Raw genomic sequence first — 24,453 nt, forward strand, 5'->3', positions numbered from 1 at the left:
GTTGATGATGCAGGGGCAAGAGCTCTTGTCAAAAAAACGAATGGATAAGGAAGCCGGGTGGGTCACCTCTTTGTTCTGGAGTTCCACAGAAGGGAGAGAGGTGGTGCTGAGACTCTCCAAAGATCTTACAGTGATTAGCAGAGGCCCTTTTGGGGTCAACTGATGTATTAATGACAACTCCCTTGGCTCCTAAGACATTGTGCCAGCAAAGTCAGGCTTGAGTCAGATTTCTATGACTTCAAGATGAAAAAATGCTGCTTTGTTACTTCCTTAGGGTTTTAGAGTATATTTATGATCCCCACTTTCCTTAAGGACTAGTGAAGCTTGGCCTCAGCTAAAGTAATGTGAAGAGAATCCTTGAGCAAATTTATTATTATCACTTAAAAAAAAAAACAAAACCTCTCCTCCCCTCCCTCCTGTTCCCTTCTTCTTGCACTACTCCAAGGTTGTGCCCGTCTGATATTTTTAGGTCTTCCTTTGGTTTTCACAGAAGGACTTGCCCATTTTTCTTTCAATTTTCTCAGAATATGTTCATTGTACAAAACAATAACTTTCATTGTCTATTTGCATGCATGTATGCTACAATGGTGAGTTTGAGCATTAGTTTTTGACATTTGGATATTTACCTCTATTAAAAGTGTTTTTCACTTAGTTATGATCACTTAAAATATAAGTGAAAAATCCAAGAAGAAAAATAGGGTAAAGCGGTCAGATGGAACCACTCCTAACTTTTGAATGTATATCTTTTTTTTCCTATTTTTTTATTCCTACATTTAAATCTATCTATATCACACAGTTTAGACATTTTAGGACAGGGAGGTGATTCAGTGATTTAAATGCTTTCTGCACAAACATATGTGCCTGGTCCCATCCACATCAATCACTAGTCAAGAAAATGTCTCTCTTGGACTGATCTAGTGGAGGCATCTTACCAACTGATGTTTTCTCTTCCCAGATGACCCTGACTTGTGTCAAGTTGACAAGAAACTAACCAGCACAAAACAACACGTAGCTCTGGACAAAATGATACCGTGCATGTCCTTAAATATTCAACTCTTGCCCTTAGATTCTTGATTATCTAAAAATTATCTCATCTAAAATTCCTAGACTCAAATGAAAATAAAACAAAGCTAACCAGAAATTTTGAATTAAAGCTAAGGCAGTTTTAAGAAGAAACTTTATAATAATGGGTGTGTATCAGTTATCTTCCTATTGCTGTGATAAAACACCATGACCAAAACAACCCGTAAAAGGATGTATTTAATTGCACTTATGGTTGCAGAGGGTTAGAGTCCATCATAGTGGAGTGAAGGAATGACAGCAGGGACACTCGATCTGTAAGCAGGAGGCAGAGAAATTACACTGGGAATGGCACTGGTCTCTTGAGACTTCAAGCTTTCCCCTAGTAACACATCTCTTCCAAGGCCATACCTCCTACTCCTCCCCAAACAGTTCCATTTACTGAAACTTGTGAGCCAAAGGACTGTCCTCATTTAAACCACCACAAAGCACTTACATTAAAAAAAAATCAGAAAAATAGTCAGAGAGACTGCACATAACCTAAGGACTCATCTTAAAGTCTTAGAAAAACAAGAAAAAGGAAAACCCAAAAAGCAGCAGGCCACAAGAAATCGTAACAATTTGGGCAGAAATAAATTAAATGGAAATTTAATGCACAGTCAATCAAACAAAGAATTCATGCCTTAAAAAGATCGTTTAGACTGATGAACTCCTATCTGACCTGTGTAAAGAAAGAGAAGATACATGTTAATAAAATAGAGATGAAGGGGAGACATTACAACAGACTTCAGCAGGATTATTAGGAAGTGCTTAAAAATCTTGTATGCTAATATAGAAGAAGGTAATGATTTCCTAGGCACACATGTTCTACCAAGATTAAAGTGAGGACATAAAGAAAGCAAACAGACCTATAGCAAAGACAATGGAAACCATAGTGAGAAGTCTCCCCATAGAGAAAAGCCCAGGGTCTTTGGGTTTCCTGGTGAATTCTACAAAACCTTTGAAGAACTGACCCTGGGAGATGGCTCAGGGAATAGAGTGCTTACTGTACACATTTGAAGACTAGAGTTTAGATTGTTAAACCCCATGAAAGAAGCCTGGCAGATGAGGAACTGCCCACAATCTCAGCACTTGGGCAGAGACCAGGGAGGGATCTCCAAGGCAAGCTAGATGGCTGGAATTGGCAATCACTGTGCTCAAAGAGGGATCCTGCCTTAATAAAGTGAAGGGTAATGGAGTAACATACCCAATGTCAACTTTTGGGCATTTACACACACATACGTAAACACATACACACACACACAAACACATATACACACACATACACACATATACACAAACGCATGTACATACACATATACATATACACACATACAAACAAATACACATGCAACAAATACATACTCACAAACATACACATGCACACATGCAGAAACAAACACATATACACATGCACACACAAACACACACACACACACACAAAACAAATCAACACAATGTGCATGGGTATTCCCCCAGTTGTACATCCAAACACATGTGAAACCACATGCATGCTACACATAAAGATGTTGGAAAAACAATCACAAAAGCCCCCCTGCCCAAAAGGAACAAAAAAGGAGCTAACATCAATGCTCCTCAAACTGTTATACAAAATAGAAAGCGAAGAGAAATCACCAAACTGATTCTAGGAAGCCACAATTACCCAAACCAATTTATACATTAAAAACGGACCTCTCTGCACCCAAATCCCGTGGGAGGGAGAGCTAAACCTTCAGAGAGGCAGACAAGCCTGGGAAACCAGAAGAGACTGCTCCCTGCACACACATCTCGAACGCCAGAGGAAAAAGCCAAAGACCATCTGGAACCCTGGTGCACTGAAGCTCCTGGAAGGGGCGGCACAGGTCTTCCTGGTTGCTGCCGCTGCAGAGAGTCCCTGGGCAGCACCCCACGAGCGAACCTGAGCCTCGGGACCACAGGTAAGACCAAATTTTCTGCTGCAAGAAAGCTGCCTGGTGAGCTTGGGACACACGGAAGCAGAATTTCTCTAGGACCGGGCACGTTCTGTGATTACCGGAAGTCTCACACCCGCGGATCCCGGCCCGCAGCAGCTCTCTGCTCCCAGACCCGGTGAGAGAGAGACCCAACCGCCTGGTCAGGTGGGCACTCCTGAGGCTGCAGAGTGGAAGAGACCACCAACACTGCTCACCCCTGCCCACATCCCTAGCCCAAGAGGAAACTGTATAAGGCCTCTGGGCTCCCGTGGGGGAGGGCCCAGGAGCGGCAGGACGCCTGAGACACTGCCGGAACCTGAAAGAAACAGACCGGATAAACAGTTCTCTGCACCCAAATCCCGTGGGAGGGAGAACTAAACCTTCAGAGAGGCAGACAAGCCTGGGAAACCAGAAGTGACTGCTCCCTGCACGCACATCTCGGACGCCAGAGGAAAAAGCCAAAGACCATCTGGAACCCTGGTGCACTGAAGCTCCCGGAAGGGGCGGCACAGGTCTTCCTGGTTGCTGCCGCTGCAGAGAGCCCCTGGGCAGCACCCCACGAGCGAACCTGAGCCTCGGGACCACAGGTAAGACCAAATTTTCTGCTGCAAGAAAGCTGCCTGGTGAACTCAAGACACAGGCCCACAGGAACAGCTGAAGACCTGTAGAGAGGAAAAACTACACGCCCGAAAGCAGAACACTCTGTCCCCATAACTGACTGAAAGAGAGGAAAACAGGTCTACAGCACTCCTGACACACAGGCTTATAGGACAGTCTAGCCACTGTCAGAAATAGCAGAACAAAGTAACACTAGAGATAATCTGATGGCGAGAGGCAAGTGCAGGAACCCAAGCAACAGAAACCAAGACTACATGGCATCATCGGAGCCCAATTCTCCCACCAAAACAAACATGGAATATCCAAACACACCAGAAAAGCAAGATCTAGTTTCAAAATCATATTTGATCATGATGCTGGAGGACTTCAAGAAAGACATGAACACACTTAGGGAAACACAGGAAAACATTAATAAACAAGTAGAAGCCTACAGAGAGGAATCGCAAAAAATCCCTGAAAGAATTCCAGGAAAACACAATCAAACAGTTGAAGGAATTAAAAATGGAAATAGAAGCAATCAAGAAAGAACACATGGAAACAACCCTGGATATAGAAAACCAAAAGAAGAGACAAGGAGCTGTAGATACAAGCTTCACCAACAGAATACAAGAGATGGAAGAGAGAATCTCAGGAGCAGAAGATTCCATAGAAATCATTGACTCAACTGTCAAAGATAATGTAAAGCGGAAAAAGCTACTGGTCCAAAACATACAGGAAATCCAGGACTCAATGAGAAGATCAAACCTAAGGATAATAGGTATAGAAGAGAGTGAAGACTCCCAGCTCAAAGGACCAGTAAATATCTTCAACAAAATCATAGAAGAAAACTTCCCTAACCTAAAAAAAGAGATACCCATAGACATACAAGAAGCCTACAGAACTCCAAATAGATTGGACCAGAAAAGAAACACCTCCCGTCACATAATTGTCAAAACACCAAACGCACAAAATAAAGAAAGAATATTAAAAGCAGTAAGGGAAAAAGGTCAAGTAACATATAAAGGGAGACCTATCAGAATCATACCAGACTTTTCGCCAGAAACTATGAAGGCCAGAAGATCCTGGACTGATGTCATACAGACCCTAAGAGAACACAAATGCCAGCCCAGGTTACTGTATCCAGCAAAACTCTCAATTAACATTGATGGAGAAACCAAGATATTCCATGACAAAGCCAAATTTACACAATATCTTTCTACAAATCCAGCACTACAAAGGATAATAAATGGTAAAGCCCAACATAAGGAGGCAAGCTATACCCTAGAAGAAGCAAGAAACTAATCGTCTTGGCAACAAAACAAAGAGAATGAAAGCACACAAACATAACCTCACATCCAAATATGAATATAACGGGAAGCAATAATCACTATTCCTTAATATCTCTCAATATCAATGGCCTCAACTCCCCAATAAAAAGACATAGATTAACAAACTGGATACGCAACGAGGACCCTGCATTCTGCTGCCTACAGGAAACACACCTCAGAGACAAAGACAGACACTACCTCAGAGTGAAAGGCTGGAAAACAACTTTCCAAGCAAATGGTCAGAAGAAGCAAGCTGGAGTAGCCATTCTAATATCAAATAAAATCAATTTTCAATTAAAAGTCATCAAAAAAGATAAGGAAGGACACTTCATATTCATCAAAGGAAAAATCAACCAAGATGAACTTTCAATCCTAAATATCTATGCCTCAAATACAAGGGCACCTACATACGTAAAAGAAACCTTACTAAAGCTCAAAACACACATTGCACCTCACACAATAATAGTGGGAGATTTCAACACCCCACTCTCATCAATGGACAGATCATGGAAACAGAAATTAAACAGTGATGTCGACAGACTAAGAGAAGTCATGAGCCAAATGGACTTAACGGATATTTATAGAACATTCTATCCTAAAGCAAAAGGATATACCTTCTTCTCAGCTCCTCATGGTACTTTCTCCAAAATTGACCATATAATTGGTCAAAAAACGGGCCTCAACACGTACAGAAAGATAGAAATAATCCCATGCGTGCTATCGGACCACCACGGCCTAAAACTGGTCTTCAATAACAAGAAGGGAAGAATGCCCACATATACGTGGAAATTGAACAATGCTCTACTCAATGATAACCTGGTCAAGGAAGAAATAAAGAAAGAAATTAAAAACTTTTTAGAATTTAATGAAAATGAAGATACAACATACTCAAACTTATGGGACACAATGAAAGCTATGCTAAGAGGAAAACTCATAGCGCTGAGTGCCTGCAGAAAGAAACAGGAAAGAGCATATGTCAGCAGCTTGACAGCACACCTAAAAGCTCTAGAACAAAAAGAAGCAAATACACCCAGAAGGAGTAGAAGGCAGGAAATAATCAAACTCAGAGCTGAAATCAACCAAGTAGAAACAAAAAGGACCATAGAAAGAATCAACAGAACCAAAATTTGGTTCTTTGAGAAAATCAACAAGATAGATAAACCCTTAGCCAGACTAGCGAGAGGACACAGAGAGTGTGTCCAAATTAACAAAATCAGAAATGAAAAGGGAGACATAACTACAGATTCGGAGGAAATTCAAAAAATCATCAGATCTTACTATAAAAACCTATATTCAACAAAATTTGAAAATCTTCAGGAAATGGACAATTTCCTAGACAGATACCAGGTATCGAAGTTAAATCAGGAACAGATAAACCAGTTAAACAACCCCATAACTCCTAAGGAAATAGAAGCAGTCATTAAAGGTCTCCCAACCAAAAAGAGCCCAGGTCCAGACGGGTTTAGTGCAGAATTCTATCAAACCTTCATAGAAGACCTCATACCAATATTATCCAAACTATTCCACAAAATTGAAACAGATGGAGCCCTACCGAATTCCTTCTACGAAGCCACGATTACTCTTATACCTAAACCACACAAAGACACAACAAAGAAAGAGAACTTCAGACCAATTTCCCTTATGAATATCGACGCAAAAATACTCAATAAAATTCTGGCAAACCGAATTCAAGAGCACATCAAAACAATCATCCACCATGATCAAGTAGGCTTCATCCCAGGCATGCAGGGATGGTTTAATATACGGAAAACCATCAACGTGATCCATTATATAAACAAACTGAAAGAACAGAACCACATGATCATTTCATTAGATGCTGAGAAAGCATTTGACAAAATTCAACACCCCTTCATGATAAAAGTCCTGGAAAGAATAGGAATTCAAGGCCCATACCTAAACATAGTAAAAGCCATATACAGCAAACCAGTTGCTAACATTAAACTAAATGGAGAGAAACTTGAAGCAATCCCACTAAAATCAGGGACTAGACAAGGCTGCCCACTCTCTCCCTACTTATTCAATATAGTTCTTGAAGTTCTAGCCAGAGCAATCAGACAACAAAAGGAGATCAAGGGGATACAGATCGGAAAAGAAGAGGTCAAAATATCACTATTTGCAGATGACATGATAGTATATTTAAGTGATCCCAAAAGTTCCACCAGAGAACTACTAAAGCTGATAAACAACTTCAGCAAAGTGGCTGGGTATAAAATTAACTCAAATAAATCAGTTGCCTTCCTCTATACAAAAGAGAAACAAGCCGAGAAAGAAATTAGGGAAACGACACCCTTCATAATAGACCCAAATAATATAAAGTACCTCGGTGTGACTTTAACCAAGCAAGTAAAAGATCTGTACAATAAGAACTTCAAGACACTGAGGAAAGAAATTGAAGAAGACCTCAGAAGATGGAAAGATCTCCCATGCTCATGGATTGGCAGGATTAATATAGTAAAAATGGCCATTTTACCAAAAGCAATCTACAGATTCAATGCAATCCCCATCAAAATACCAATCCAATTCTTCAAAGAGTTAGACAGAACAATTTGCAAGTTCATCTGGAATAACAAAAAACCCAGGATAGCTAAAACTATCCTCAACAATAAAAGGACTTCAGGGGGAATCACTATCCCTGAACTCAAGCAGTATTACAGAGCAATAGTGATAAAAAACTGCATGGTATTGGTACAGAGACAGACAGATAGACCAATGGAATAGAATTGAAGACCCAGAAATGAACCCACACACCTATGGTCACTTGATTTTTGACAAAGGAGCCAAAACCATCCAATGGAAAAAGGATAGCATTTTCAGCAAATGGTGCTGGTTCAACTGGAGGTCAACATGTAGAAGAATGCAGATCGATCCATGCTTATCACCCTATACAAAGCTTAAGTCCAAGTGGATCAAGGACCTCCACATCAAACCAGTCACACTCAAACTAATAGAAGAAAAACTAGGGAAGCATCTGGAACACATGGGCACTGGAAAAAATTTCGTGAACAAAACACCAATGGCTTATGCTCTAAGATCAAGAATCGACAAATGGGATCTCATAAAACTGCAAAGCTTCTGTAAGGCAAAGGACACTGTGGTTAGGACAAAACGGCAACCAACAGATTGGGAAAAGATCTTTACCAATCCTACAACAGATAGAGGCCTTATATCCAAAATATACAAAGAACTCAAGAAGTTAGACCGCAGGGAAACAAATAACCCTATTAAAAATGGGGTTCAGAGCTAAACAAAGAATTCACAGCTGAGGAATGCCGAATGGCTGAAAAACACCTAAAGAAATGTTCAACATCTTTAGTCATAAGGGAAATGCAAATCAAAACAACCCTGAGATTTCACCTCACACCAGTGCGATTGGCTAAGATCAAAAACTCAGGTGACAGCAGATGCTGGCGAGGATGTGGAGAAAGAGGAACACTCCTCCATTGTTGGTGGGATTGCAGACTGGTAAAACCATTCCGGAAATCAGTCTGGAGGTTCCTCAGAAAATTGGACATTGAACTGCCTGAGGATCCAGCTATACCTCTCTTGGGCATATACCCAAAAGATGTCTCAACATATAAAAGAGACACGTGCTCCACTATGTTCATCGCAGTCTTATTTATAATAGCCAGAAAATGGAAAGAACCCAGATGCCCTTCAACAGAGGAATGGATACAGAAAATGTGGTACATCTACACAATGGAATATTACTCAGCTATCAAAAACAACGAGTTTATGAAATTCGTAGGCAAATGGTTGGAACTGGAAAATATCATCCTGAGTGAGCTAACCCAATCACAGAAAGACATACATGGTATGCACTCATTAATAAGTGGCTATTAGCCCAAATGCTTGAATTACCCTAGATCCCTAGAACAAACGAAACTCAAGACGGATGATCAAAATGTGAATGCTTCACTCCTTCTTTAAATGAGGAAAAAGAATACCCTTGGCAGGGAAGGGAGAGGCAAAGATTAAAACAGAGACTGAAGGAACACCCATTCAGAGCCTGCCCCACATGTGGCCCATAGATATACAGCCACCCAATTAGACAAGATGGATGAAGCAAAGAAGTGCAGACCGACAGGAGCCGGATGTAGATCGCTCCTGAGAGACACAGCCAGAATACAGCAAATACAGAGGCGAATGCCAGCAGCAAACCACTGAACTGAGAATAGGTCCCCTATTGAAGGAATCAGAGAAAGAACTGGAAGAGCTTGAAGGGGCTCGAGACCCCAAAAGTACAACAATGCCAACCAACCAGAGCTTCCAGGGACTAAGCCACTACCTAAAGACTATACATGGACTGACCCTGGACTCTGACCTCATAGGTAGCAATGAATATCCTAGTAAGAGCACCAGTGGAAGGGGAAGCCCTGGGTCCTGCTAAGACTGAACCCCCAGTGAACTAGTCTATGGGGGGAGGGCGGCAATGGGGGGAGGGTTGGGAGGGGAACACCCATAAGGAAGGGGAGGGGGGAGGGGGATGTTTGCCCGGAAACCGGGAAAGGGAATAACACTCGAAATGTATATAAGAAATACTCAAGTTAATAAAAAAAAAAAAAAAAAAAAAAAAAAAACGGACCAATTTCCCCGGTGAACATAGACACAAAATCTTAATGAAATCCTTGCAAGTTTAGTTAAAGAACATCTTAAGATGATCAGATGATCATGCATCATAAACAGGTTGACTTTGCATCAAGGGATGCAAGCATGCAATTCAGTAATTATAATACTTTAAATAAATGGACAAGTCTTTCTCTCTCTCTCTCTCTCTCTCTCTCTCTCTCTCTCTCTCTCTCTCTCTCTCTCTCTCTGTGTGTGTGTGTGTGTGTGACATTTCCTGAAGAGCCATGAACAAATGTGTATTAATCCCAGATCCAGCAATGATAACAGATAAAACCATTCAGCCCAGCTGGCCCAGTGAACCATTAGTGAACCACTGAGTTTATTAGGGTTACTTACAGGACTATGGGTGCAGGAACAAGATCGTCAAAAAGCCCACGCGTGGCTGACCACTCATAATAACTACATGTTGGAGGTTTTGCATAGCTTGCAGACTTAGCTGACTGTAGAGACTCCTCTCTGCAGCAGTTGCTGCTGTTTCTACAACTTTGGGGAGGGGCCTTCTGAATCTCGTGTGGTCAGGAACTTCCTGAGTCAAGTTTTTACTACTTGAGACTTATGAGTTTCTCTTTTACCTTCAGGAGGGAATGTTTTAATTTGGAGGAAACAGCTATGCAACAAATAGGAGTCACATGACCATCACAATAGATGAAATAAGGCCCTTGACAAACTTCAGCGTCCTTTCATGATAAAAGCCCGGAGAAGACTAGAAGTGGAGGGAACATAGTTGTCATAGTTTGGATTTTATTACTGTGAGCAGACACCATGACCAAGTCAACTCTTACAAAGGAAAACATTTAATTGAGGCTGGCTTACAGCTTCAGAGGTTTGGTCCATTATTGTCATGGTGGGGAACCCAGTGGCACGTAGGCAGATATGGTGCTGGAGAAGGAGCTGAGAGTTCTACACCTTGATCTCTGGGCAGCAGCAGAAGACTATCATACTGGGCATAGCTTGAGCATAGGAGACCTCAAAGTCTGCTCCCACAATGATGCACTTCTTCTAACAAGGCCACACCTACTAATAGTGCCACTCTCTATGGGCCAAGCATTCAAACACATGAGTCTATGGGGGCCATACCTATTCAAGCCACCACGATATCACAACAAATGCTATATTAATCAAACCTACAGGTAACATACTAATTGGGGTAAGGTTGAAACATTTCAGGACTGATACTAGGGTACTCATTCTCTTTATTCTCATTTAGTATAGCCTCCAACTCACAAGTACAATAATAAGAAAGAAAAAGCAATGAAAGGAAGAAGTTAAATCATCCCTATTCATAGGCGACAAGGTCATATACTTAAAAGACCTAATGATGGGGTGGTGAGATGGTTCAGCTGCCCTAGCCAGGACTCCTGATCAGTATTGCCTGGCCAAGGCACCATCCACCAGTCATCTGTGCCACAACCTTACAGAGAAGAGCAATTGCCTCTTGACGCTGCTCACACTTCCCTGTTCCAGGTTACCCTGGATAGCCCGAAGAATATAAAAGCAATGCCTGACTCTGACGAACTCCCTTAGAATTCTTAAATGAAGCCTTCCATGACTGAGTCACAGTGAAAAAATGAGCTGGGCTCAGAAAGCCTTAACCAGGAGGTAATGACAGAAAGATGGAGCTTATCCTGTCTGCCTTGCCTCGCCTTGCCCTCCCCTGCCCTCCCTTCCCTGCCCTCCCCTGCCTTCCCCTGCTCTCCCCTTCCTTCCCTTCCCTTCCCTTCCCTTCCCTTTTCCCTTCCCTTCCCTTCCCTTCCCATGCATGTGTCCATGTGTGCTTGCATGTGTGCAGAAGCACAAGCCTATGTACAGATTCATGTATGGAGACCTGAAGTTGACGTTGGGTGTCTTCTTCAATGGTGCTCCATTTTTGTTTGAGTCAGGGTCTCTCACTGCACCTGGAACTCACTAAGTCTCACAAGTCTAGCCAGCCAGCTTGCTTCCGGGTCCCCTCTCAAGTACCAGGATTACAGGCAGTCATCATGCCTGCCTAGCTTTTGCATGGGCTTTGAGGATACAAACCCAAATTCCCATACTTGCAGGGCAAATACTTTAGCCACTGAGCCATCTCCCTGACTATATCCCTCATCCCTTACACATTTTTAAGCTTCATCTGGGACCCGACAGACACAGTTGTGACCTGTCTTGATGGCTGTACCTGGTCCTGTGTTTTCTGCATTTCTGTTTGTGGTATGAGACAGCACATTCTATACGATTTTTTTGTTTATTAAATTGAGTATTTCTTATTTACATTTCGATTATTATTCCCTTTCCCGGTTTCCAGGCCAACATCCCCCTAACCCCTCCCCCTCCCCTTCCTAATGGGTGTTCCCCTCCCCATCCTCCCCCCATTACCACCCTCCCCCAAACAATCATGTTCACTGGGGGTTCAGTCTTAGCAGGACCAAGGGCTTCCCCTTCCACTGGTGCTCTTACTAGGTTATTCATTGCTACCTATGAGGTTGGAACCCAGGGTCAGTCCATGTATAGTCTTTGGGTAGTGGCTTAGTCCCTGGAAGCTCTGGTTGGTTGGCATTGTTGTTCATATGGGGTCTCGAGCCCCTTCAAGCTCTTCCAGTCCTTTCTCTGTTTCCTTCAATGGGGGTCCTGTTCTCAGTTTAGTGGTTTGCTGCTGACATTCGCATCTGTATTTGCTGTATTCTGGCTGTGTCTCTCAGGAGAGATCTACATCTGACTCCAGTCGGTCTGCACTTCTTTGCTTCATCCATCTTGTCTAATTGGGTGGCTGTATATGTATGGGTCACATGTGGGGCAGGCTCTGAATGGGTGTTCCTTCTGCCTCTGTTTTAAACTTTGCCTCCCTACTCCCTCCCAAGGGTATTCTTGTTCTCCTTTTAAAGAAGGAGTGAAGCATTCGCATTTTGGTCATCCTTCTTGAGTTTCATGTGTTCTGTGCATCTAGGGCAATTCAAGAATTTGGGCTAATAGCCACTTATCAATGAGTGCATACCATGTATGTCTTTCTGTGATTGGGTTAGCTCACTCAGGATGATATTTTCCAGTTCCAACCATTTGCCTACAAATTTCATAAAGTCATTGTTTTTGATAGCTGAGTAATATTCCATTGTGTAGATGTACCACATTTTCTGTATCCATTCCTCTGTTGAAGGGCATCTGGGTTCTTTCCAGCTTCTGGCTATTATAAATAAGGCTGCGATGAACATAGTGGAGCACGTGTCTTTTTTATATGTTGGGGCATCTTTTGGGTATATGCCCAAGAGAGGTATAGCTGGATCCTCAGGCAGTTCAATGTCCAATTTTCTGAGGAACCTCCAGACTGATTTCCAGAATGGTTGTACCAGTCTGCAATCCCACCAACAATGAAGGAGTGTTCCTCTTTCTCTGCATCCTCGCCAGCATCTGCTGTCACCTGAGTATTTGATCTTAGCCATTCTCACTGGTGTGAGGTGAAATCTCAGGGTTGTTTTGATTTGCATTTCCCTTATGACTAAAGATGTTGAACATTTCTTTAGGTGTTTCTCAGCCATTCGGCATTCCTCAGCTGTGAATTGTTTGTTTAGCTCTGAACCCCATTTTTTAATAGGGTTATTTGTCTCCCTGCGGTCTAACTTCTTGAGTTCTTTGTATATTTTGGATATAAGGCCTCTATCTGTTGTAGGATTGGTAAAGATCTTTTCCTAATCTGTTGGTTGCCGTTTTGTCCAAACCACAGTGTCCTTTGCCTTACAGAAGCTTTGCAGTTTTATGAGATCCCATTTGTCGATTCTTGATCTTAGAGCATAAGCCATTGGTGTTTTGTTCACGAAATTTTTTCCAGTGCCCATGTGTTCCAGATGCTTCCCTAGTTTTTCTTCTATTAGTTTGAGTGTGTCTGGTTTGATGTGGAGGTCCTTGATCCACTTGGACTTAAGCTTTGTATAGGGTGATAAGCATGGATCGATCTGCATTCTTCTACATGTTGACCTCCAGTTGAACCAGCACCATTTGCTGAAAATGCTATCCTTTTTCCATTGGATGGTTTTGGCTCCTTTGTCAAAAATCAAGTGACCATAGGTGTGTGGGTTCATTTCTGGGTCTTCAATTCTATTCCATTGGTCTATCTGTCTGTCTCTGTACCAATACCATGCAGTTTTTTTATCACTATTGCTCTGTAATACTGCTTGAGTTCAGGGATAGTGATTCCCCCTGAAGTCCTTTTATTGTTGAGGATAGTTTTAGCTATCCTGGGTTTTTTGTTATTCCAGATGAATTTGCAAATTGTTCTGTCTAACTCTTTGAAGAATTGGATTGGTATTTTGATGGGAATTGCATTGAATCTGTAGATCGCTTTTGGTAAAATGGCCATTTTTACTATATTAATCCATGCCAATCCATGAGCATGGGAGATCTTTCCATCTTCTGAGGTCTTCTTCAATTTCTTTCTTCAGTGTCTTGAAGTTCTTATTGTACAAATCTTTTACTTGCTTGGTTAAAGTCACACCGAGGTACTTTATATTATTTGGGTCTATTATGAAGGGTGTCGTTTCCCTAATTTCTTTCTCGGCTAGTTTCTCTTTTGTGTAGAGGAAGGCTACTGATTTATTTGAGTTAATTTTATACCCAGCCACTTTGCTGAAGTTGTTTATCAGCTTTAGTAGTTCTCTGGTGGAACTTTTGGGATCACTTAAATATACTATCATATCATCTGCAAATAGTGATATTTTGACTTCTTCTTTTCCGATCTGTATCCCTTTGACCTCCTTTTGTTGTCTGATTGCTCTGGCTAGAACTTTAAGAACTATATTGAATAAGTAGGGAGAGAGTGGGCAGCCTTGTCTAGTCCCTGATTTTAGTGGGATTGCTTCAAGTTTCTCTCCATTTAGTTTAATGTTAGCAACTGGTTTGCTGTAGATGGCTTTTACTATGTTTAGGTATGGGCCTTGAATTCCTATTCTTTCCAGGACTTTTATCATGAAGGGGTGTTGAATTTTGTCAAATGCTTTCTCAGCATCTAATGAAATGATCATGTGGTTTTGTTCTTTCAGTTTGTTTATATAATGGATCACGTTGATGGTTTTCGGTATATTAAACCATCCCTGTATGCCTGGGATGAAGCCTACTTGATCATGGAGGATGATTGTTTTGATGTGCTCTTGGATTCGGTTTGCCAGAATTTTATTGAGTATTTTTGCATCGATATTCATAAGGGATATTGGTCTGAAGTTCTCTTTCTTTGTTAGGTCTTTGTGTGGTTTAGGTATAAGAGTAATTGTGGCCTCATAGAAGGAATTCGGGAGTGATCCATCTGTTTCAATTTTGTGGAATAGTTTGGATAATATTGGTATGAGGTCTTCTATGAAGGTCTGATAGAATTCTGCACTAAACCCGTCTGGACCTGGGCTCTTTTTGGTTGGGAGACCTTTAATGACTGCTTCTATTTCCTTAGGAGTTATGGGGTTGTTTAACTGGTTTATCTGTTCCTGATTTAGCTTCGGTACCTGGTATCTGTCTAGGAAATTGTCCATTTCCTGCAGATTTTCAAGTTTTGTTGAATATAGGCTTTTATAGTAAGATCTGATGATTTTTTGAATTTCCTCTGAATCTGTAGTTATGCCTCCCTTTTCATTTCTGATTTTGTTAATTTGGACACACTCTCTGTGTCCTCTCGCTAGTCTGGCTAAGGGTTTATCTATCTTGTTGATTTTCTCAAAGAACCAAATTTTGGTTCTGTTGATTCTTTCTATGGTCCTTTTTGTTTCTACTTGGTTGATTTCAGCTCTGAGTTTGATTATTTCCTGCCTTCTACTCCTCCTGGGTGTATTTGCTTCTTTTTGTTCTAGAGCTTTTAGGTGTGCTGTCAAGCTGCTGACATATGCTCTTTCCTGTTTCTTTCTGCAGGCACTCAGCGCTATGAGTTTTCCTCTTAGCACAGCTTTCATTGTGTCCCATAAGTTTGGGTATGTTGTATCTTCATTTTCATTAAATTTTAAAAAGTTTTTAATTTCTTTCTTTATTTCTTCCTTGACCAGGTTATCATTGAGTAGAGCATTGTTCAATTTCCACGTATATGTAGGCATTCTTCCCTTATTGTTATTGAAGACCAGTTTTAGGCCGTGGTGGTCTGATAGCACGCCTGGGATTATTTCTATCTTTCTGTACCTGTTGAGGCCCGTTTTTTGACCAACTATATGGTCAATTTTGGAGAAAGTACCATGAGGAGCTGAGAAGAAGGTATATCCTTTTGCTTTAGGATAGAATGTTCTATAAATATCTGTTAAGTCCATTTGGCTCATGACTTCTCTTAGTCTTTCTACGTCTCTGTTTAATTTCTGTTTCCATGATCTGTCCATTGATGAGAGTGGGGTGTTGAAATCTCCTACTATTATTGTGTGAGGTGCAATGTGTGTTTTGAGCTTTAGTAAGGTTTCTTTTACGTATGTAGGTACCCTTGTATTTGGGGCATAGATATTTAGGATTGAGAGTTCATCTTGGTGGATTTTTCCTTTGATGAATATGAAGTGTCCTTCCTTATCTTTTTTGGTGATTTTTAGTTGAAAATTGATTTTATTTGATATTAGAATGGCTACTCCAGCTTGCTTCTTCTGACCATTTGCTTGGAAAGTTGTTTTCCAGCCTTTCACTCTTAGGTAGTGTCTGTCTTTGTCTCTGGGGTGTGTTTCCTGTAGGCAGCAGAATGCAGGGTCCTCGTTGCGTATCCAGTTTGTTAATCTATGTCTTTTTATTGGGGAGTTGAGGCCATTGATGTTGAGAGATATTAAGGAATAGTGATTATTGCTTCCTGTTATATTCATATTTGTATGTGAGGTTATGTTTGTGTGCTTTTTTTCTCATTATTTTGTTGCCAAGACGATTAGTTTCTTGCTTCTTCCAGGGTATAGCTTGCCTCCTTATGTTGGGCTTTACCATTTATTATCCTTTGTAGTGCTGGATTTGTAGAAAGATATTGTGTAAATTTGGTTTTGTCATGGAATATCTTGGTTTCTCCATCAATGTTAATTGAGAGTTTTGCAGGATACAGTAACCTGGGCTGGCATTTGTGTTCTCTTAGGGTCTGTATGACATCAGTCCAGGATCTTCTGGCCTTCATAGTTTCTGGCGAAAAGTCTGGTGTGATTCTGATAGGTCTGCCTTTATATGTTACTTGACCTTTTTCCCTTACTGCTTTTAATATTCTTTCTTTATTTTGTGCGTTTGGTGTTTTGACTATTATGTGACGGGAGGTGTTTCTTTTCTGGTCCAATCTATTTGGAGTTCTGTAGGCTTCTTGTATGCCTATGGGTATATCTTTTTTTAGGTTAGGGAAGTTTTCTTCTATGATTTTGTTGAAGATATTTACTGGTCCTTTGTGCTGGGAGTCTTCACTCTCTTCTATACCTATTATCCTTAGGTTTGATCTTCTCATTGAGTCCTGGATTTCCTGTATGTTTTGGACCAGTAGCTTTTTCCGTTTTACATTATCTTTGACAGTTGAGTCAATGATTTCTATGGAATCTTCTGCTCCTGAGTTTCTCTCTTCCATCTCTTGTATTCTGTTGGTGAAGCTCGTATCTACAGCTCCTTGTCTCTTCTTTTGGTTTTCTATATCCAGGGTTGTTTCCATGTGTTCTTTCTTGATTGCTTCTATTTCCATTTTTAATTCCTTCAACTGTTTGTGTTTTCCTGGAATTCTTTTAGGGATTTTTGTGACTCCTCTCTATGGGCTTCTACTTATTTATTTATGATTTCCTGGAATTCTTTCAGGGATTTTTGCGATTCCTCTCTGTAGGCTTCCACTTGTTCTCTAAGGGAGTTCTTCACGTCTTTCTTGAAGTCCTCCAGCATCATGATCAAATATGATTTTGAAACTAGATCTTGCTTTTCTGGTGTGTTTGGATATTCCATGTTTGTTTTGATGGGAGAATTGGGCTCCGATGGTGCCATGTAGTCTTGGTTTCTGTTGCTTGGGTTCCTGCGCTTGCCTCTCGCCATCAGATTATTTCTAGTGTTGCTTTGTTCTGCTATTTCTGACAGTGGCTAGACTGTCCTATAAGCCTGTGTGTCAGGAGTGCTGTAGACCTGTTTTCCTGTTTTCTTTCAGCCTGTTATGGGGACAGAGTGTTCTGCTTTCGGGCGTGTAGTTTTTCCTCTCTACAGGTCTTCAGCTGTTCCTGTGGGCCTGTGTCTTGTGTTCACCAGGCAGGTCACTTGCAGTAGAAAAGTTGGTCTTACCTGTGGTCCCAAGGCTCAAGTTTGCTCGCGGGGTGCTGCCCACGAGCTCTCTGCGGCGGCAGCAACCAGGAAGATCTGCGCCGCCCGTTTCCGGGAGCTTCTGTGCACCAGGGTTCCAGATGGTGTTTGGTGTTTTCCTCTGGTGTCAGAGATGTGTGCAGCGTGCAGTCTCTTCTGGTTTCCCAGGCGTGTCTTCCTCTCTGAAGGTTTAGCTCTCCCTCCCAAGGGATTTGGGTGCAGAGAACTGTTTATCCGGTCTGTTCCTTCAGGTTCCGGCGGTGTCTCAGGCGCAGGGGTCCTGCCGCTCTTGGGCCCTCCCCCACGGGAACCCAGAGGCCTTATACAGTTTCCTCTTGGGCCAGGGATGTGGGCTGGGGTGGGCAGTGTCGGTGGTCTCTTCCGATCTGCAGCCTCAGGAGTGCCCACCTGACCAGGCAGTGAGGTGTCTCTCCCACGTGGTCTGGGAGCAGAGAGCTGCTGCGGGCCCGGATCCAAGGGTGTGGGACTCCTGGTAAACACAGGGAGTGCCCGGTCCTAGAGGAATTCTGCTTCTGTGTGTCCCGAGTTCACCAGGGAGGTCACTTGCAGCAGAAAAGTTGGTCTTACCTCTGGTCCCAAGGCTCAAGTTTGCTCGCGGGGTGCTGCCCACGAGCTCTCTGCGGTGGCAGCAACCAGGAAACCCAATTTATTTTTGAATGCCATTCTCCTTCCTTTCTTCCTCCCTCCCTCTCTCCCTCCCTTTCTTTCCTTCCTTCCTTTCTTCTTTCCTTCCTTCCCTCCTCCCTTCCTTCTTTATTATTCTCTTACATTATACAACCCAACCAAAGCCCCCTCCCTCCACTCCTCCCAGCCTCCTTCCCCCATCCTTTGGATCCACTGCTCTTCACTTTATAATAGAGCAGGCTTCCCACTGATATCTATCAAACATGGTATATTGAGCTGCAGTAAGACTAGACACAAATCCTCATATCAAGCCTAGATATGTTCCTCCTAGAACCGGGAAATAAGAAAAGGGTATGAATATATATATATATATATATATATATATATATATATATATATATATATATATTTGTGGCCTCAAATTGAACTGCTTCAAAAGTCCTGCAATATAAGTGGATCCCAAGGAACCTGTCATGGTTTGCTCTTCCTATGCCATTGCCAAGTGTCATTGGCCGATGGCTAAGTGTGCAAGAGAACAACGTGTGAGCTTTTAGAGTGATTTTCCTAATAAACACACTTGAAAAAATTACCCGGTAACTTTTCTCTACAGTACTAACATATTAAGCCTTGCCAAGTTAAAACAATGACTAGAAAGAAAGGTAATAGAAGATGTGAGAGACTACCACAATGAAACGGATGGGGGCAATTGTAGAAGACGCTTGAAGACAAAAATCCTTAGTGAGGTCCAAGCTCTAATGACGGAAAAGGAGAGAGGCCACCGAGATCCAGAGTCTAAAGAGATTGAGAGGAATTACGGAGCGGTAAGACATACTTTATTTGCTCTGGGCAAAGGCTGCTTCTTATACAGTGGCCAGCCGGTGCCCAGCTACATGATGGCATATGCTGGCACATACTGGCACACACTGGTACACACGGGCTCCATACAGACACAGCCTTCGTAGTAAAATGGAACACACAGGAGGCTAACAAAGATGAAGGCTCAGGCCTCTGACCTCAAGGCTGTATTTACACAGAGTCAAATAAAAGTGGCAGTCTGCCAGAAGTAGTTATATAACAGATTACAGCATTGCTTATCTTTTGGGCTCCCGGGACATATGCTGTCAGCTATTTTGTACTGACTCATGGCCCTCCAGTGTTAGCCGCCTTATTCCATGCCAGATATCGATATCAGTTGAAATGTTTAACTTTTCTACAGTTATATAATGTTATCTATAGGTTTGAGAATATAGGTTGTACAAGCATAGGTGGTTCCTTACAGCCTCTCACACTCATGGATTGGCAGGATTAATATTAGGTAAATAGCTCTATTATGAAAACCCCAGATGTGTATGTAGGGGTGTATGGTGGTTTGAATGTGCTTGGGCCCTGGGAGAAGGCACTATTAGGAGGTGTGGCCTTGTTGGAGACGGCGTGGCCTTGTTAAAGGAAGTGCATCATTGTGGGAGTGGGCTTTGAGGTCCTCTGCTTAGGCTCCACTCATGGTGGAAGGGTCCCTCCTCCTGGCTGCCTCTGGGCTCCTTCAGCACCATGTCTGCCTAGTTGCTGCCTGCTTCCCAACATGGTGATAATAGACTAAACTTCTCTACTGAGCAGCAGGCCAAGAAGTTACCTGGCTGCTGACTCCCCAGGGCTGCCGGCCAACTCAGCACCCCTGAGGCCACGGGCACAGGTAGTACATTGCCTCAACACAGAGACCCGATGGGAGGGTCAAAGAAGGGTACGTGCCCCTAGAATCCCAGCCTATGAAAACAAGTATGTGAAGTTTTTCAAGAGCAAACCAGAACTTTCCTCAGGGCTGAGCCCTGAGGCCACCACACAGGTCGCCTCATGCAGACCTGACAGTGGTGAAGCAGGCTTCTTCAAGACAGCCTAATGCAACCTGAAGCGGAAGGAGAAGAGGAGGCAGCAGCAGGAGAAAGGTGCAGAGGCCTTGAGCAGGACTCTTATAAGGTGTCTCTGGGAGACTCAGCCCAGACGCCCAGTGCTCTCCATGGCCTCAAGCCACCCCTCTAGCTGTCTCCGATTCATCCGACTCTGCTGCCACCACAGAGAAGCCAAGAAGATCAAGAATCTAAGGAAGAAGCTGCGACAGGTGGAGGAGCTGCAGCAGCGCATCCGGCCCGGGAGGTCAGCCAGCCCAGCAGAGAGCAGCTGGAGAAGCTGGCACGACGGAGGGTGCTGGAGGAGGAGCTGGAGGACTTGGAGTTGGGCCTGTGAGGCCTCAGGAGTAGGGGAGTGGAGTGCAGAACAAACCATGGGGTGCTCTGGGGTGTGGGCCGCAGCAGTCAGGAGGGGCACCCCCATACTGGCTCACTTCCACCTCCCGTGGCCCGACTCCATCCTCCAGAGCCGAGGCTCTCTCCTTCATCCCTTCCCCTTCTCAGCTCCCGTTTTTTGAACTTTCCCTTTCCATCCCAGTGTTCACAATCTGGGTGCCGACCCGAGGTACCTCTGCTGCTGATCTGGGTGTCTTGTTGAAAAGAAAACTGGGGAGGATGGAAGTCTGTCAGAGATCTGAGACTGAGGGTACAAGGAGTACCCATGTTTTGGAATCTTGATTCCTGTTCACAGTGTTTATGAATTACTTCCTTGGCCATCCCAGACCCTCTCCCCCCACCTTTTTTTAAAAGTAAGAATAAATTCAAGTAGATGACAAAAAAAATAGATTGAACCTCTGAAACTGTAAGCCAGCCCTAATTAAATGTTTTCCTTTATAAGAATTGCTTTGGTCATGTGTTTCTTCATAGTAATGAAACCCTAACTAAGAGAGAGTAGTCTCAGGGAAGACATAAAACTCTGTACTTTAATGTCAAGAGACTTCTAGAAACAGGGCAAATTCTTGGTTCTCGTGGAATTGGACCTTGCCCGGGCAGAGACTGGAGAGGATGCTGATAGGCATGCAATCTCAATGCTGTTTCATGGTCCTACTGCTTGAAGGTGGGTTCCTTGCAGTCTCCCGATGAGGATGGGCTTAGAATCAGAGCTCTGAATGAAACGAACAGTGTTCAGGTGGGGAAGGCATGACGCTGGGATCAGTGGAGGTTACTACCGAGGTGGGGAAGGTTCTGTAGTCACCTGACTGGGTTGCTGTGAGCTATCCAAGATCTTCAAGGAGGTCTCGTGGGAGGGACACTGGGTAGGCTCTGTCAGGGGTCATGTGTACTTCATGACAACTGCCAGCCTGAAGTTTGTATTTTGTGGGGCAGGACAGGCGTGCAGACATTTTTCAGAGTGGCGAATGTCCTAGCCTTGCAGCAGCTCTGTGGCCAGAGGAGCATAAAGGCCCTTGCAGATGTTGAGAATCCCTGGGAATGACACTACAGGGCAATATGGTCATCCGATATTGATGGCTCTCTTTACAACTCTGAATTTCTTTTCAAACCTACCTTCAACCTAAGCTGTTACAAACAGGAAAACTGGCATGTTCAGACTTGTCGTGGGCTTGAGATGAACTCTAAGCTGAACTTTAAGTGGCCAAAAGTCTCTTAAGTAGGGGAAGGAATAGTCAGGCTTTTCATAATACAGGTGCAATAAGGACAGTCCTCCAACATACAGGGCTGCCCGAGGAGTAATACAATCGATGGAGGGACAAATTCCAGGTAGCACATGGATGTCTGGGCAGGTGCTTCCTGCAGCTGCAGGAAGTGGGTGGTTGGGGGAGGGAGGCTGGAAGTTCTGGAGAACAAAGGTTCCTTTGCTTATGTGCTTCTGTTGGGCAATTGCTAGGGGGCCAGAAGGATGCCCTACGCATTCAGATTGACAAGTCTCTTCCTAGATTTGCCCTTTGTGATTTTTCAGATAATGGCTGTGGTGGTTTGAATGAGAAATGGCACCCTGAGGCTCCTGTGTTTGAATATTTTGGTCCCCAGATGCTGAAACTGTTTGGGAAGATTAGGAGGTGTGGCCTTGTTGGAAGAGATGTGACACTGGGCTTTGAGGTTTAAAGTAAGCTCTCTGCCTCCTGCTTGGGGATCAGGATGTGAATTCTTAGTGGCTGCTCCAGCCACCTGTCAGTATGTCTTAGCTCTGCCACCATAGATTTGAATCTTCTGGAATCATAAGCCCAATTAAACTTGTTATTTTATAAGTTGCCTTGGTCATGGTGTCTTATCACAGCAATAGAAACTCAACTAAGAAATGGCTCTCGGGTGTGTGCATGTGTTTAAAAACTTCTTTCTTCTTTATATGTATCAGTGTTTCTCCTGCATGTATTTCTGTGCACCATATGAGACTGATCTGCTTGTGGAGGCCAGGAGATGACTTTAGATCCTATGGAACTGGAATTACAAAGGCTGTGAACCACCAAGGATGTTCTGGTGATTAAACTCAGGTCCCCTGGATGAGTTCTTAACCACTGAGCCATCTCTCCAGCTCCCTCAGGTATTTTTAACTAGGATGTTTAGGATCCTTTGGTACAGTGAAAGTCTTAGCCCCTTAACCTAGTCAATATGGGCTTTCTACTAAGTTTTTTTTTTCTCTGATTTGCTGGTGATTTCCCTCCTTCCTATAACCTCATTTCTTGTGATATCACACAGAGAAATTATTTTGAAGGAAACAAGATGTTGGAACTCAAGGGATCCTTTCAAAGGCCAGACAGGAGCTATCACGTGCCCATTAATTTCTAAATACTCCACTGAGTGTCTGTAGACGCGTTGTCCCATTGATAGCTCAGGAGAAGAATGGGGCTTTTGGTGCTTTGAATATGCTCGACCCAGGGAATATCACTACTAGGAGGTGTGGTCTTATTGGAGGAAATGTGTCACTGAAGGGGCGGACTTTAGTCTTTCTTCTTCTGTTTGCCTTTGGAACAAGATGTAAAACCTCAGCTCTTCTCCCAGCACTGTGTCTGCCTGCACACTGCCATGCTTCCTGCTGTGATGATAATGGACTGAACATCTGGACCTGTAGGCCAGCCCCAGTTAAATTTGTCCCTTGTAAGCATTGCCTTGGTCACGGTGCAGCAATGGAAACCCTAACTAAGACAGGGCTCAAACACAGGTTAAGTAATTTGTCCCAAATCGTGTGCTAAAAGGGAGCATAGTTCAGATTTAATGGACCATATTTTGGTTGACACTGAAGTATCGAACTTTATATCAGCTTTGAGACCAGTGAAGCATTTTATTTGCAGGGAATGGGGAGATGGAGGCCCAGAGGCAGGAAGTGACTTTCAGGAAGTTGTAGAGAGAGTTGTGGTGGATCACAGATTGGAACCAAGGATGGGATTCCATGTCATTTCCTGGTGCTTCAAGTTATGCTGGCAGTCTCCTGGAGGGGGAGGTTCTGATTCTAAGGTCCTGTTCCCCAATTGGTTCTTGATTGATCAATAAAGATGCTAGCAGCCAATGGGCTAGGTGGACTAGGCAGGACTTCCAGTTTTCCCACAGGCAGGCTAGAAGATGTGGAAGAGGAGAAAGGGCTTTTGTTATGCTTTGGAGGGGACCAGCCAGGTGAGATCACAGGCAGAGCAGCCATAGGCTGCTTTTCCAGGTGGGAGATTAAAAATACAACTAAGCTGAGGGCAGATTTATGGTGTTGAGCTAACACTAAAGATAACTGAGCAACTGAAGCTGAGGGCAGATTAAGAGGTGCTGAGCTAAGAGTATTGGGAAGGGCATGCTGGCTTCAGGAGATAAGAAGGGCCCCACAATTAAGACAATAGGGCAGGTTGAAAATAAATTAATGTCTGTGTGTGTGTGTGTGTGTGTGTGTGTGTGTGTGTGTGTGTGTGTGTGTGTTTTATCCATGGATCTGAAGGAACCTGGGCAGGGCTGGTAGTGTGGTCTGCCTGGAGCTTAAAGCGGAGTAGTAAAGACTACATGCTACGGTAACCTGACTGGGGTTAGAAACCACAGTTCATCAAGCTGCATGCAAGACTCCAGCACAGAGCTCCTCCTGCTGGGAGGCTTCTAAAGGCTGTAGGCTGACCTAGCAATGTGCTCCTTGGTCCACATCACCTGCACAGCTATAGCCTGTGTGTCCTGCCAAGATCTCAGACTTTG

General features: G+C 43.2%; 1 protein-coding gene and 1 pseudogene across 1 annotated transcript in view; one reads left to right on the top strand and one right to left on the bottom strand.

Annotated features, from left to right (window-relative positions):
• Positions 1-18,176, bottom strand: part of LOC148005098 (high mobility group protein B2-like) — a 39,273-nt gene extending 21,097 nt beyond the window's left edge. Inside the window, exon 1 of the mRNA XM_087555052.1 lies at positions 17,771-18,176. The gene's annotated coding sequence lies outside the window, so the exon portion shown is untranslated. The remainder of the gene's footprint in view (positions 1-17,770) is intronic.
• A 1,012-nt stretch (positions 18,177-19,188) lies between these two features.
• Positions 19,189-21,140, top strand: Pym1-ps1 (PYM homolog 1, exon junction complex associated factor, pseudogene 1; annotated as a pseudogene).
• Positions 21,141-24,453: the final 3,313 nt, after the last annotated feature.

Source organism: Rattus norvegicus, chromosome 6 (assembly GCF_021556685.1).
Source record: "Rattus norvegicus strain SHRSP/BbbUtx chromosome 6, alternate assembly SHRSP_T2T, whole genome shotgun sequence".
NCBI lineage: Eukaryota > Metazoa > Chordata > Mammalia > Rodentia > Muridae > Rattus > Rattus norvegicus.